This window comes from Schistocerca piceifrons, chromosome 2, assembly GCF_021461385.2.
Source record: "Schistocerca piceifrons isolate TAMUIC-IGC-003096 chromosome 2, iqSchPice1.1, whole genome shotgun sequence".
Taxonomy (NCBI): Eukaryota; Metazoa; Arthropoda; class Insecta; order Orthoptera; family Acrididae; genus Schistocerca; species Schistocerca piceifrons.
In genome coordinates, this window is record NC_060139.1 from 116972271 (window position 1) to 116987472 (window position 15202).

General features: G+C 42.2%; 1 pseudogene; it reads left to right on the top strand.

Moving 5' to 3' along the window:
* The first annotated feature begins 309 nt into the window (after positions 1-309).
* On the top strand, positions 310-427 carry LOC124778257 (annotated as a pseudogene).
* The last annotated feature ends 14775 nt before the right edge of the window (positions 428-15202 follow it).

Below are 15202 nucleotides of genomic sequence, written 5' to 3' on the forward strand. Positions count from 1 at the left end.
CCGGACCTCCGCACAAATACGCCGGGCGGATTCGTGCCGGGGACCAGGCGCTCCTTCCCGCCCGGAAAGCCGTGCGTTAGACCGCCAACCGAGCGGGCAACTCTTGTCTTACTCAGGTAGATTTACCAAAAGCCACATTCAACATTTCGAATGCGATGCTGCACTTTACTCCATTTTTCAAGCAAAATTTTATGCAGATTATTTGATCTATCTTTTTCGAAAGTAAAAATTCGCTGAGCTCTCGACACGTTATAATCTTTTCGACTGTCAACTATAAGCTAAATATTCAAAACAGGTGAAAATGCAAGCACCAACGGCCTTGCCGCAGTGGTAACACCGGTTCCCGTCAGAGCACCGAAGTTAAGCGCTGTCGGGCTGGGCTAGCACTTGCATGGGTGACCATCCGATCTGCAGGGCGCTGTTGGCAAGCGGGATGCACTCAGTCGTTGTGAGGCAAACTGAGGAGCTACTTGATTGAGAAGTAGCGGCTCCGGTCTCGGAAACTGACATACGGCCGGGAGAGCGGTGTGCTGACCACATGCCCCTCCATATCCGCACCCAGTGACGCCTATGGGCTGAGGATGACACGGCGGCCGGTCGGTGCCGTTGGGCCTTCATGGCCTGTTCGGGAGGGATTTAGTTTTTTTTTTAAGAAAATGCTCGCATCCGTCAGGGAGGTGTGTACCAACAAGATAAAAAAAATTGAAAATCGGATGTATAAAGCCCGGAAAATTAAAAAAAAATTCCCGTTACTTTTGATCACACTTCTTATGTTGACGTCAAATATAAAATTAAGTGTTAAGAAGTCTTCTCTGAAAGTATTTGCGGAAACTGGAGAACTGCAGGGAAATGAAACGTGGACAATAAACAGAACAGTCAAAAAGAGAACAGAAGTTTTGAAATATTGTTGACAGAAGACTGCAGAAGATCATACGCGCCCATGTCAAAACTGTAGAGCACAAGGACAAAAAAGGAGTTGAAAGCGACTACACGTTAAGTCCAGTCGACGGAAGGAAAGACAGCTAAAAACAGATTCTTGGAGAAAAGTCCATAAAATACGTCATAGTGAAATAGAGGTCCTGACTAAATGTCCTTCGCATATTCCTACGACGGATAAAAAGTAATACCAGGCCGACAGCCCGCGCGTCGTACGCTAAAACGGCCGATAACTCACACAGTAAGCATAAACTGGAATGTAAGTGGTTAAAAAATGGCATTCCGTCAGGAAATGGCGAATCGTCTGCAGAAGATTACATGTGTAGATCGAATAATCAATGTTGTTCTTGTGGTCAGTCCTGAGACTGGTTTGCTGCAGCTCTCCATGCTACTCTATTCTGTGCAATCTTCTTCATCTCACAGTACCTACTGCAACTAGCATCCTTCTGAATCTTCTTAGTGTATTCATCTCTTGGTCTCCCTCTACGATTTTTACCCTCCAAGCTGCCCTCCAGTACTAAATTGGTGATCCCTTGATGCCTCAGAACATGTCCTACCAGCCGATCCCTTCTTCTAGTCAAGTTGTGCCACCAACTCCTCTTCTCCCCAATTCTATTCAATACATCATATTAGTTATGTGATCTACCCATCTAATCTTCAGCATTCTTCTGTAGCACCACATTTCGAAAGCTTCTATTCTCTTCTTGTCCAAACTAGTTATCGTCCATGTTTCGCTTCCATACATGGCTACACTCCATACAAATACTTCCAGAAACGACTTCCTGACACTTAAATCTATTCTCGGTGTTAACAAATTTCTCTCCTTCAGAAACGCTTTCCTTGCCATTGCCAGTCTACATTTCATATCCTCTCTACTTCGACCATCATCAGTTATTTTACTCCCTAAATAGCAAAACTCCTTTACTACTTTAAGTGTCTCATTTCCTAATCTAATTTCCTCAGCATCACCCGACTTAATTCGACAACATTCCATTATCCTCGTTTTGCTTTTGTTGATGTTCATCTTATACCCTCCTTTCAAGACACTGTCCATTCCGTTCAACTGCTCTTCCAAGTCCTTTGCTGTCTCTGACAAAATTACAATGTCATCGGCGAACCTCAAAGTTTTAATTTCTTCTCCAGGGATTTTAATACCTACTCCGAACTTTTCTTTTGTTTCCTTTATTGCTTGCTCAATATACAGATTGAATAGCATCGGGGAGAGGCTACAACCCTGTCTCACTCCTTTCCCAACCACTGCTTCCCTTTCATGTGCCTCGACTCTTATAATTGCCATCTGATTTCTGTACAAATTGTAAATAGCCTTTTGCTCCCTGTATTTTACCCCTGCCACCTTCAGAATTAGAAAAGGAGTATTCCAGTCAACGTTGTCAAAAGCCTTCTCTAAGTCTACAAATGCTAGAAACGTAGGTTTGCCTTTTCTTAATCTAGCTTCTAAGATAAGTCGTAAGGTCAGTATTGCCTCACGTGTTCCAATATTTCTACGGAAACCAAACTGATCTTCACCAAGGTCGGCTTCTACTAGTTTTTCCATTCGTCTGTAAGGAATTCACGTTAGAATTTTGCAGCTGTGACTTATTAAACTGATAGTTCGGTAATTTTCACATCTGTCAACACCTGCTATCTTTGGGATTGGAATTATTATATTCTTCTTGAAGTCTGCGGGAATTTCGCCTGTCTCATACATCTTGCTCACCAGATGGTAGAGTTTTGTCAGGACTGGCTCTCCCAAGGCTGTCTCTAGTTCTAATGGAATGTTGTCTACTCGCGGGGCCTTGTTTCGACTTGGGTCTTTCAGTGCTCTGTCAAACTCTTCAAGCAGTATCATATCTCCCATTTCATCTTCATCTACCTCGTCTTCCATTTCCATAATATTGTCCTCAAGAACATTGCCCCTGTATAGACGCTCTATATACTCCTTCCACCTTTCTGCTTTCCCTTCTTTGCTTAGAACTGGGTTTCCATCTGAGCTCTTGATATTCATTCAAGTGGTTCTTTTTTATCCAAAGGTCTCTAAAATTTTCCTGTAGGCAGTATCTACCTTACCCCTAGTGAGATAAGCCTCTACATCCTTACATTTGTCCTCTAGCCATCACTGCTTAGCCATTTTGCACTTCCTGTCGAGCTCATTTTTGAGACGTTTGTATTCTTTTTTGCCTGCTTCACTTACTGCATTTTTGTATTTTCTCCTTTCATCAATTAAATTCGGTATCTCTTCTGTTACCCTCGTCTTTTTACCTACTTGATCCTCTGCTGCCTTCACTACTTCAACCCTGAGAGTTACCTATTCTTCTTCTGCCGTATTTCTTTCCCCCATTCCTGTCAATTGTTCCCTTATGCTCTCCCTGAAACTCTGTACAACCTCTGGTTCTTTCAGTTTATCCAGGTCCCATCTCCTTAAATTCCCACCTTTTTGCAGTTTCTTCAGTTTTAATCTACAGTTCATAACCAATAGATTGTGGTCAAGGTCCACATCTGCCCCTGGAAAAGTCTTACCATTATATAATGTATCTGAAACCTTTGAGTATCTCCAGGGTTCGTCCATGTATACAACCTTCTTTCATGATTCTTGAACCAAGTGTTAGCTATGGTTAAGTTATGCTCTGTGCAAAATTCTACCAGGCGGCTTCCTCTTTCATTTCTTAGCCCCAATCCATATTCACCTACTACGTTTCCTTCTCTTTCTTTTCCTACGGTCGAATTCCAGTCACCCATGACTATTAAATTTTCGTCTACCTTCACTACCTGAATAATTTCTTTTATCTCACCATACATTTCATCAATTTCTTCATCATCTGCAGAGCTAGTTGGGATATAAACTTGTACTACTGTAGTAGGTTTGGACTTCGTGTCTATCTTGGCCACAATAATGCGTTCACTATGCTGTTTGTAGTAGCTTAACCGCACTCCTATTTTTTTTTATTCATTATTAAACCTACTCCTGCATTACCCCTATTTGATTTTGTATTTATAACCCTGTATTCACCTGACCAAAAGTCTTGTTCCTCCTTCCCCCCGAACTTCACTAATTTCCTCTATATCTAACTTTAACCTATCCATTTCCCTTTTTAAATTTTCTAACCTACCTGCCCAATTAAGGGATCCGACATTCCATGCTCCGACCCGTAGAACGCCAGTTTTCTTTCTTCTGATAACGACATCCTCTTGAGTGGTCCCCGCCCGGAGATCCGAATGGGGGACTATTTTACCTCCGGAATATTTTACCCAAGAGGACGCCATCATCATTTAATCATACAGTAAAGCTACATGCCCTCGGGAAAAATTACGGCTGTAGTTTCCCCTTGCTTTCAGCCGTTCGCAGAACCACAACAGCAAGGCCGTTTTGGTTAGTGTTACAGGGCCAGATCAGTCAATCATCCAGACTGTTGCCCCTGCAACTACTGAAGAGGCTGCTGCCCCTCTTCAGGAACCACACGTTTGTCTGGCCTCTCAACAGAAACCCCCCACCGTTGTGGTTGCACCTACAGTACGGCTATCTGTATCGCTGAGGCACGCAGGCCTCCCCACCAACGACAATGTCCATGGTTCATGGGGGGGGATAATCAATGAAGAGAAGTAATTTGTGATGAAACTTAACTAAACGAAGAGATAGGTTGGTAAGTCACATTATTAGGCATCAAGGAAGACATAATTTCGTAATGAAGTCTTGGGCGTAAAAATTGTAGAGTGAGCCAAGGCTTGAATACAGTAAGCAGCTTTAAGTGAATGTAGGTTGCAGTTGTTATCCATGTTCATATCTCTATGCTAATATTATAAATACGAAAGTAACTCTGTCTGTTACGTTTTCACGACTAAACTGCTGAACCGGTTTTGATGAAATTTGATATGGAGATTGTGGTGTCACCGCCAGACACCACACTTGCTAGATGGTAGCTTTAAATCGGCCGCGGTCCATTAGTACATGTCGGACCCGCGTGTCGCCACTGTCAGTGATCGCAGACCGAGCGCCACCACACGGCAGGTCTCGAGAGACTTACTAGCACTCGCCCCAGTTGTACGGACGACTTAGCTAGCGATGCAACAGCATTCAGCTAAGTCAATGGCTACGACCTAGCAAGGCGCCATAGCAATTGATAGTTATCGTATGAAGCATGTCTCATCAAGAACGATGTATACAAATGATGGATTAAAGTTAAGTATTCCAGCAGCTACGTACTTTTCTTTATAGCATTCATTACGTATCCTGTTTCAGACCTCACGCCATCCTGCATGAGCTTATAGCGTGCATTTCGGCCTTCCCTAGCTATATAACAGAGATAATTTGAAGGCTGAGGAAGAATATAGGTTACTTTAGAAAGTGACTACTACAATATGTTTATTGATTTAAAGAATATAATGCAAATGAGGAAAAACTTTTACCGCTTGAAATGCTATTTACTCTTTGGCTTTAGGACTTGAACATATTTGTGAAAATCAATTTATTGTTTGATATGTTGTACATAATACGATTCAAAGTAATGAATACAATGCGCAGACAGTCCTCTACGTGTTTAATCCGTACTTCCGTACTAATATCACAATGTGGTCGCATTTAAGCCGCCCAGCTTCTCGTGACTATGTTACCTTCTGACTGTGAGTCGCGCCCTGATGTACTTGAGCAAGTCGTGCTCCTGTGGGTAACGTTGCTAACTTCCAGTAGTGGGGTACCACGTTCGATTCCTGTCGAGGTCAGATTTTTTCCGCTCACGACTGAGTGTACGTGTGCTGTCCTCACCGTAATTTTATCATCGTCGACGAGCAAGTCGCTGATGCGGTTCAAATAAAAAGACTTGCACCGAGATCCTGGGAGGAACTGACAAGACTTCTGTTTTAAATTTGCTTTTAGCCCAAATTCGGAAAAATTAAAGAGTTGCTGCTACACTAGCAGCCTCCAGAATACCTTCCATGTTGCTCAACGGTGGCCGAACGGCGCTTTCAGTACTAAAGGTACTGTTGAACTTAGCTCACGACGATATAACTATTTGCAACATCATTAAAAATAACAGCGTGGACAGATGTTGTAGCAATGCAAGATGTTGATTTGGGACGAATGTATAATGTCTTGACAGATTCGCCCGCAATAACTGAAGGCACACAGGTAGATGAAGTAAATGCATTTTCAAGATGTCAACATTAAGGCAACATGTTAGAAATTTAGTTTTGAAGAAAATATGCGCGTGCAATTGTACAGTAACACAGAGTCTGCACAATATGTGAAATGCTCTTCTTAAAATCGGTGAAGATCGTATTGGTATAGATGCCAAGGGCTTGATTACATTATATCATGATATCTGTAATATTGTTCATAGTTCATAAAAGTTGCTGAGCAAAGTTTACCCTGAACTGCAAGAATATATGGCAAATAACGAATTGCTGTGTGAAAGGCCAATTGCGGCACCGACTAATGAATTTATAGGACAGCTGAATGAAAAAATTATATCATAGGTCCAAGGGTACATTGTAGAGTATCTCTCTGTCGACAGTATTATAGGCACTGAAAAAAGCATTTCTTACCCTGTAAAGTTCCCTGACTCTTTGAAATAATCAGGAGTGCCTTCCATCAGCTTAGCTTAAAGGTTGATGTTCCAATCCTCTTAATGAGAAATCTTGATGCGACCAGAATGCTTAGCGGTACGCGCTTACAAATTATACATCTGTGCCCAAATATTGTTAGGGCTACTATAATTAGTAGCTCAGCTAAGGCAGAAAGTGTTTTGATTCCACGAATCTGAATTATATCGGCGGATTTAAATTTCCTGTTTAAGATATTGCAATTCCCGTTAAAAATTGTTTTTGCAATGACCATAAATAAAGCCCAAGCTACACACTCAAAGTTTTCGGTGCCGTTTTAGAAAAAAATATGAGTTTTTTTCGTGAACAACTCTATGTGGCGTGATCATGTGTGTCCAGCCCACAACATCAGTACATCCTTGCAAAAGAAGGAATGAGCAAAATTATTGTTTATATAACTACGTTAAGATCTTGAAATAAATGATTGATAAGAAAGAGCTAATTTTGGTAGTTTTTAATATTTTTAACTAACATTCGGCAAAAAACAAAAATAAACTCACTATGTACCTATATACAAGCTCTACAATCATCTGTTCGTACACACATACATATCTATACAACTGAATACGTAGATATTTGAAATTACTAACATACTTCCTCACCATAATTCATTGTAAGGGAACTACTGTTATGCGAGCGCAGCCGCCGGTGACACCTACTATATACATATAAAGAAGCTTTCATGTGATGGAGTACTTGAATAGCTGCAATAAAACCTTCTTCGGACTGAAAACTACGACATCTGTGCCATAACTTTTACTCAAGAAGAGATTTTGCATTACCAACTTCCCTCCACTTAAAAGTGCGTGCAAACCTTCCTTTTCCTTTTGTACAGACTGAGCATCTGGCCGTTAGATCGGCACCTTCTGCACAACGTTCAGGCAGAAAGGTCCGGTTCAAACTGGTTTCACTCCAGGAGTTCGATCGCTGCATCTAGGAGTGGTGTACGCAGCTTCTCATTGCGCAGCTATCTACGGGACTATAAACGGGTTTACGACTGACACATACCGTACTTAATAGTCTCTAATTACAGTTCTGTCGACCTACGTACATATTACGAGTTTCATTTCAGCAAATTGCTTTCTTATAAATTTTATCAGTAATCTATGAGATGCAAATTTCTTTCCTCGACCAATCCTCATCTTCCAAGAAAGCCGAAAGCACTTGTTTACTTCATAGTAAATCGCAACGGACTACACATAATAATGTAATCCAGTAGAACTGCTTAGGTAATAGAGAAATACCACTGGAAAATTAAACATATGAAAGCAGGCAATCGCTGTTAGACGTGTGGAAAATAGGTAGCACATAAAGTGTCCTTAGGCAAGTGGTGAGAGTTGTAATCTTTCCTTGGGGCGGTGTTGCGTACTGCAATACGCGAAGTTGCTGGCAAGCTGTTAATTTCTGTTATCGATTCCGCCCGCTGCCAGCGAGATTATCTCTGCAGACAATTAAAGGGGACCAGGAATCAATTATTCAGGTGTCTCAGCGCGTCAGTCATACAACGAAGACAGTTAACGAGGACGCGCTTTTCATTATCACTTAGAATTAGCTATTGTCAGATGCAAAGGCATCAGAACATAGACCAGAAATAATTACCCAGAAGTATTGTGTTTCAACGCTTGGTGGCGGAAGAGAACAACGCTTTGCTGTACTGTCTGGAGACTTGTCCAGAGCAGTCTAGAGCACAGCTGAACACAGTGCATCGGTATATTTTGAAAGGTCTCTGTTGGATTCCTTTCATGTTAATTTCTTAAGTCTGTTGTCATTTACGGCATAAATTCCTCTTCTAAATTTACTGTGGTGTTTCTGACTATCTGGGAGGAGACTGAGCAGTGAAACATGTTACTTGTACGCCTAAACAAGAACGATCTGTCACACTACTACACTTTAAAACACAGTTTATATGTAATTCATGTCACACAGTCTCATACGGAACCTACATCCGCTTTCTTTTATATACTGTATATGATAAGATACTGTCATCCCCCTTCCCTTCTGTGTGAGAGGATGAATGAGCAAATGTATTTCTAGTTGCATGCTTGAGGGTAGCAGACAAGGCTGTCCGCTAGAGAACAGTAGGACCAACGTCGGAACAGGTAGCTACCCTTTCTAAAAGCAAAGAGGTTTCTATTCTTAGTATGATCCTGGCCGTCCGTTGTCATGTTGGTATAGGAAGCTGCCCCTCTGGCCACTTCCGTTTGTATTTGGGAAGCACGCTCGGTAGGAGCGCACAGGTCAGTCTGTCCGTGGCGAACGTCTGAAGTGGTAAGATCTCCGGCTAAGCGCGTGTCTGCTAAGTCCGTAGGACAATGGATTTCTTAAGTTCAGCCTAACTGAAAATTCAATCACTTTTATTTCAGGTTTAGCTCTAAAATATCTAATGTTATCTTAAATTGCAGCGCAGTGTAATTCTCGTGTGAAGTTCAAATTATTTTCCGGTAGTTGCTTTGTCACTACTTTGTGAGTAAAGTGGAACCACGTGTTGGTCAGTAACTGTTTGACCCATCAGGTTAATAGTAAGACGTTAGTAACCAGTTCGAGGTTTTTCTTTTGTAAATTGCTTTTCGATCTAATTTATTTTAATTATCAAAATTATTGTGGAGTTATACGCTTTGTGTAAACCAAGTTGACCACGTGAAGCATGTGGTGTAATCATCAAAGTAGCCCTCAGCTATTCTTTTTGGGAAGATTTCACAGAGAGTTAGTATGAATTTAGTATACCAGTGTGTGGTAATTACATGACGGACAGGATTGTGCTACGAACGTAATTTCTTTGGGTGAAAACTGAATCTGTTGGTTGTGGTTAATTTCCTCTTGCTTATGTTTCAACGTTCTTCGTGTGTTATTTTATGAATGCAGTGTTGTATGCAGTCTCCTAATCTTGGCTCCATATTTTATGTGTTCTGTAAGATTACAATCTCACATTTTCAGTCCTAAATAAGGCACCAGCTCAGTTATAACTCACGTTTAATATGCTGAAATTTCAATGATCAATCTTAAAATAAATTTCCAAATATAAACTGATTTCTTTCTTTTTATTTAAATTCTCCTACATATATATATATATATATATATATATATATATATATATATATATATATATATATTACCGGTTGTTGTATGACTATTAAAAGATTATAATCAATATTAGTCTGATTGGGAATTCGGTAAACCTAGACTAGTTACCTGGTGAAACAGTTGCGCAGTAATGCACGGTTAACTTCCCCAGACAGCTCACAGCTTTTAACCCGCTTTCATTGTCCATCAGTACCGCTCATCATAGCAAATTAAAGTAACAACATTACAATTTGTTCACACAGGAAGTAAAAAGTATAGCTGGATCCACTTAATTGACTTCGAGCTTTGGTCCTCACGAAACGCCTAACCCACTGGTCTCAAGTTTAGAATCCGCCCACCGTGAAAGTTGTTCATTAAACCATCGTCAATGAAATTTAATAATTCAGTAAATTCTGGGATCGAAGAGACGCAAACGTGTCCATCGCACCTGACTGTTCGCTAGAGACTTCAAAGAGGCGGTCGGTACAGTAATTTGTAGAAAACAATGAACCTAATACGTTCAGCGTGGGGTGTCGTATCTCTACGGCAGACATACGCAGATGGGACAAAGGACACGTTCCCAACAGACAATGTCGAGCGGACATATAATTCTCTCGCGGGCCAGTTCACAGCACACCAGTACAAGAGGACAAGTGCATTCAGACAGTGCTCGTCGGTTATTCTTGAATCTCCTCGCTCGGTTTATGTTTTTAATTTTAATTTTTTAAGTCTTCAAACTGAACGTATGCAGACTTCTAAATAAATGTTTTATTAAAAAATCTGACAAACTACATTTTTTGGAGCTGCAGAAACAACGCCCATACATGACCTTGGCAGGGTCTTGAGTACATCGGTCAATTGTTGTATTTACAGTATTGGAGCACAGCAGTAGTAGTCTCACAAACTCTCTCTTTTTTAATTTCGTATTTTTGTGGAACTGACACGATATGGGAAAAATACCATTACATGCTACTTTTAGATTATAGCATAATTTTAATTTCGGTTACAGGTTCTAATGTTCATAATCTCTGTAACGCACATTTAATTTTTGTAGATGCTGACACGAAGCACGAAGGGAGGTCCCATTTCCGCCGTTGCGTCACAGTAACGAGATGAAAGTTATGCCTTTACAGACGTTTAGTCCCTACGAAACTTGTTGTGTGTTTTTGCAAAATTGTCCAAACCCTAAGAAACTTTTTGTGTGTTACTGCAAGATTCTGCTCTCTCTTTCTTATTCCGACCCCCACCCCCCCCCCTCCCCTAAAAAAACAAACAACAAAGAGCGACAGGAATCAAGGGCCTGGTCAATTCTACCTTCCATAACACATCAACGAAATTGCTCCCTGGAAAGAACAGAAGCATAAAATTTTATATTTTGGAGGCCAGCGAATAGCCTTTAATCGCTTCTTCCAGAGGCAGCGAAGCTTTGAGAGACCCGTATCGCGCATCGTTTAGACCAGGGGTCTCCAAACTTTTTAGTCCGCGGGCCACATTGACTCCTTCACAAAGTCATAAGGGTCAATATCTACCTTGTGGGATTAAAGCACTCTAGCACACCATGATCACCGTAATGTAAGGCTAAAGTAAAGATGAAATCGCAAAAATCTAAGGCTGTGGGAATAGCTAGCACTGAAACGAACTACGATTTTTATTTAATTATATAATTTTGATTGGTGGACGTACCTGACCGAAATTCTGGCGTATTTCATTCTGGTGAATTTCACCGACAAAAAAGTATGTTACTGCACATTCTTCACGAAACCGTCCTGCGAAGTTAACGAAATCTCAAAATCATTGTTAGCAACACTATTACTGCAAGACGTACCAGAGGTAGAGTATGTCAACGCATTGTTATTTCAAGCGGCGCAACAATAAGTTTAGTTATGAAGTCTTGTAGCGAGTAGCAGAGCCAGAGCATATATTTGATACTTCTGTTGCGTGATTGTGTCTCTGTTGCGAGTGTCTCACGAGTTTTTTAGTGTTTTAGTGAAACCTCGCTTAAGAAGCATCTTCCATAATGATTGATTACTAAGGGTAGTCGCCGAAGTGGCGTCCATTTCAAAGACTTGCACCAGACTCGTGAGTAGAGTAAAATGCAAAGAATTTTTTTACTTAAAATGTTTTCGCCAAACTAGTCTGTCAACCGTTCCTTTTTTTTCACTATCGCACGGAGAATGGTCTGTCTGTTTATTGTAGACAGCCACAAGTTTAACCATGACCTTCCGCTTTGTAAAGATAGAGCTCTGACAATGTCGCGGTGTATTGGTCGCGATAGGCCTCGAAACTCAATTGTTGGCAGTATAGGTACCACCTCAAATATTTGGCGGGCCGGATACCAGGGGTGTCCGGCCAGCTAACGCAGGCCGGTTTGCCGGCCCTCGCGGGCCAGTTTCGGCCCGCGGGCCGTAGTTTGGAGACCCCTGGTTTAGACGATTCATAACAATAAGCGTAGGTTAGTTAGTTAGATGTTCTGTGATAGACTTCATGACGTGGGGTATCTCATTTTCAGGACATATATCAGGTGTAGAAGTATGAAACCGAAATTTGGTTGCAATAATTACACGTCTGTTGTTTGAAACTTATAAACTATATTTTATTAAAAATAATCTCCATTGCTATTTATACATTCCTCCCACCTCTCCGGCAGGCTATGAATGCCACGCCGAAAAAACAGTTCTTCTTTTGAAGCGAACCAGTTAGCGCGCCATTTTCGTACATTTTCATATGAACTGAAGCGTCGTTCAGCGAGAGCGTGTCCCAGTGATGCAAATAGACGTCAATCGGACGGAGCCAAGCCACATGCCCTAGTATATCCCAACTGAACGCTTCGATCGCTTTTGCTGTGTGTGATGGGGTGTTATCACGGAGCAATATGAGTTTGTGTTGCCTTTTTCCATATACCGGTCGCTTTTCACGTAATGCTCGATTTAAATCGATCATTTGCTGTTGGTAGCGATCAGTGTTAATGATTTCACCAGGTTTTAGCAGCTCATGATAGATGACACCCTTATGATCCCTCCAGACACAGAACATTGGCTTCTTTCGAAAGAGATTCGGTCTTGCAGCGGATGTCGATGGTTTGACTGGATTCACCCATGACTTACGGCGCTTAGGATTCTCAGACTATATCCATTTTTCATCACCTGTCACTGTTCGATGGAGAAACGACTTTCTTTTGTCTCTGGCGAGCAGCATTTCACAAGTGGACTTTCGACTTACTTGCTGTCTTTTATTCGGTTCCTGCGGAATCCGTTTTCCCACTTTCTGCACCTTTCCTACAGCTTTCAACCGAAGAGAAACGTCTTTCTGCGTCAAATTCAATTGTTCCGCGAGTTCCTATTGGGTTTGAGCATCATCTTCATCAATTAATGCCTGAAATTCGTTGTCGTCGAACTTCTTCGCTGGTTTCTCGCGCTCGTCGTTTCTCACGTCAGAATCATCACTTTTGAATTTTTTGAACCACTCGAAACCCTGTGTTTTCCGAAGGGCATGTTCGCCGAAAGCTTCGACAAACATTCGATGCGACTATGCAGCAGTTTTCTTCCAGTGATAACGGTAAACCAATGCTGTCCGCAAATCGTAGTTCGTGGGCACAAAACTCGATATGTTTACGGGTTTGAAACAGATACCGATATATGCAACTTGGGTTACTGTGTGTTGACATTCGCCGTCAGCCGTTACGGGAAACAGATGGCGGTGCAGACACGGTCTCAAGGGAACCACTGACGGCTAGCACCATCTATAGGAAATTCCGGTTTCATACCTCTACACCTGGTAAACTCATTTTTTGTTTATTAACGCAACAAGTAGCGACCATTTACAAGTACGTAATGGGCTGTTTATTTCTCTTTAAGAACCGCTGTATGAAATATGCAAAAGTTGCCAAGAAGAGACGACGTTAAATTATATTTAAACAATTTTTTCCTACTTGACAGACTTTTACATGTGTGTTTGATCGCTAACCTCGTGTTCTTGTTCAAAAATGTGTGTGAAATCTTATGGGACTTAACTGCTAAGGTTATCAGTCCCTAAGCTTACACACTACTTAACCTAAATTATCCTAAGGACAAACACGCACACCCATGTTCGAGGGAGGACTCGAACCTCCACCGGGACCAGCCGCACAGTCCATGACTGCAGCGCCCTAGACCGCTCGGCTAATCCCGCATGGCGTGTTCTTGTGATTAAATAAAATAAAATGCGCTTGTACGTGTCAAAAAAACGACAGTGAACAAAATAAGTGTTTCAGCAGCTCTAATACAACTCTAGTAATCTCTCTTATGCGGTGGGTTGGGTTGCTTGCGGAAGGAGACCAGTCAGCGAGGTCATCGGTCTCGTCGGATTAGGGAAAGACGGGGAAGAAAGTCGGCCGTGCCCTTTCAAAGGAACCATCCCGGCATCTGCCTGGAGCGATTTAGGTAAATCACGGAAAACCTAAATCAGGATGGCCGGACGCGGGATTGAACCGTCGTCCTCCCGAATGCGAGTCCAGTGTCTAACCACTGCGCCACCTCGCTCGGTCTTACGCAGTGTACTGTATACTACGAGGGCAGTTCAATAAGTAATGCAACACATTTTTTTTCTGAAACAGGGGTTGTTTTATTCAGCATTGAAATACACCAGGTTATTCCCCAATCTTTTAGCTACACAACACTATTTTTCAACGTAATCTCCATTCAATGCTACGGCCTTACGCCACCTTGAAATGAGGGCCTGTATGCCTGCACGGTACCATTCCACTGGTCGATGTCGGAGCCAACGTCGTACTGCATCAATAACTTCTTCATTATCCACGTAGTGCCTCCCACGGATTGCGTCCTTCATTGGGCCAAACATATGGAAATCGGACGGTGCGAGATCGGGGCTGTAGGGTGCATGAGGAAGAACAGTCCACTGAAGTTTTGTGAGCTCCTCTCGGGTGCGAAGACTTGTGTGAGGTCTTGCGTTGTCATGAAGAAGGAGAAGTTCGTTCAGATTTTTGTGCCTACGAACACGCTGAAGTCGTTTCTTCAATTTCTGAAGAGTAGCGCAATACACTTCAGAGTTGATCGTTTGACTATGGGGAAGGACATCGAACAGAATAACCGCTTCAGCGTCCCAGAAGATTGTAACCATGACTTTACCGGCTGAGGGTATGGCTTTAAACTTTTTCTTGGTAGGGGAGTGGGTGTGGCGCCACTCCATTGATTGCCGTTTTGTTTCAGGTTCGAAGTGATGAACCCATGCTTCATCGCCTGTAACAATCTTTGACAAGAAATTGTCACCCTCAGCCACATGACGAGCAAGCAATTCTGCACAGATGGTTCTCCTTTGCTCTTTATGGTGTTCGGTTAGACAATGAGGGACCCAGCGGGAACAAACCTTTGAATATCCCAACTGGTGAACAATTGTGACAGCACTACCAACAGAGATGTCAAGTTGAGCACTGAGTTGTTTGATGGTGATCCGTCGATCATCTCGAACGAGTGTGTTCGCACGCTCCGCCATTGCAGGAGTCACAGCTGTGCACGGCCGGCCCGCACGCGGGAGATCAGACAGTCTTGCTTGACCTTGCGGCGATGATGACACACGCTTTGCCCAATGACTCACCGTGCTTTTGTCCACTGCCAGATCA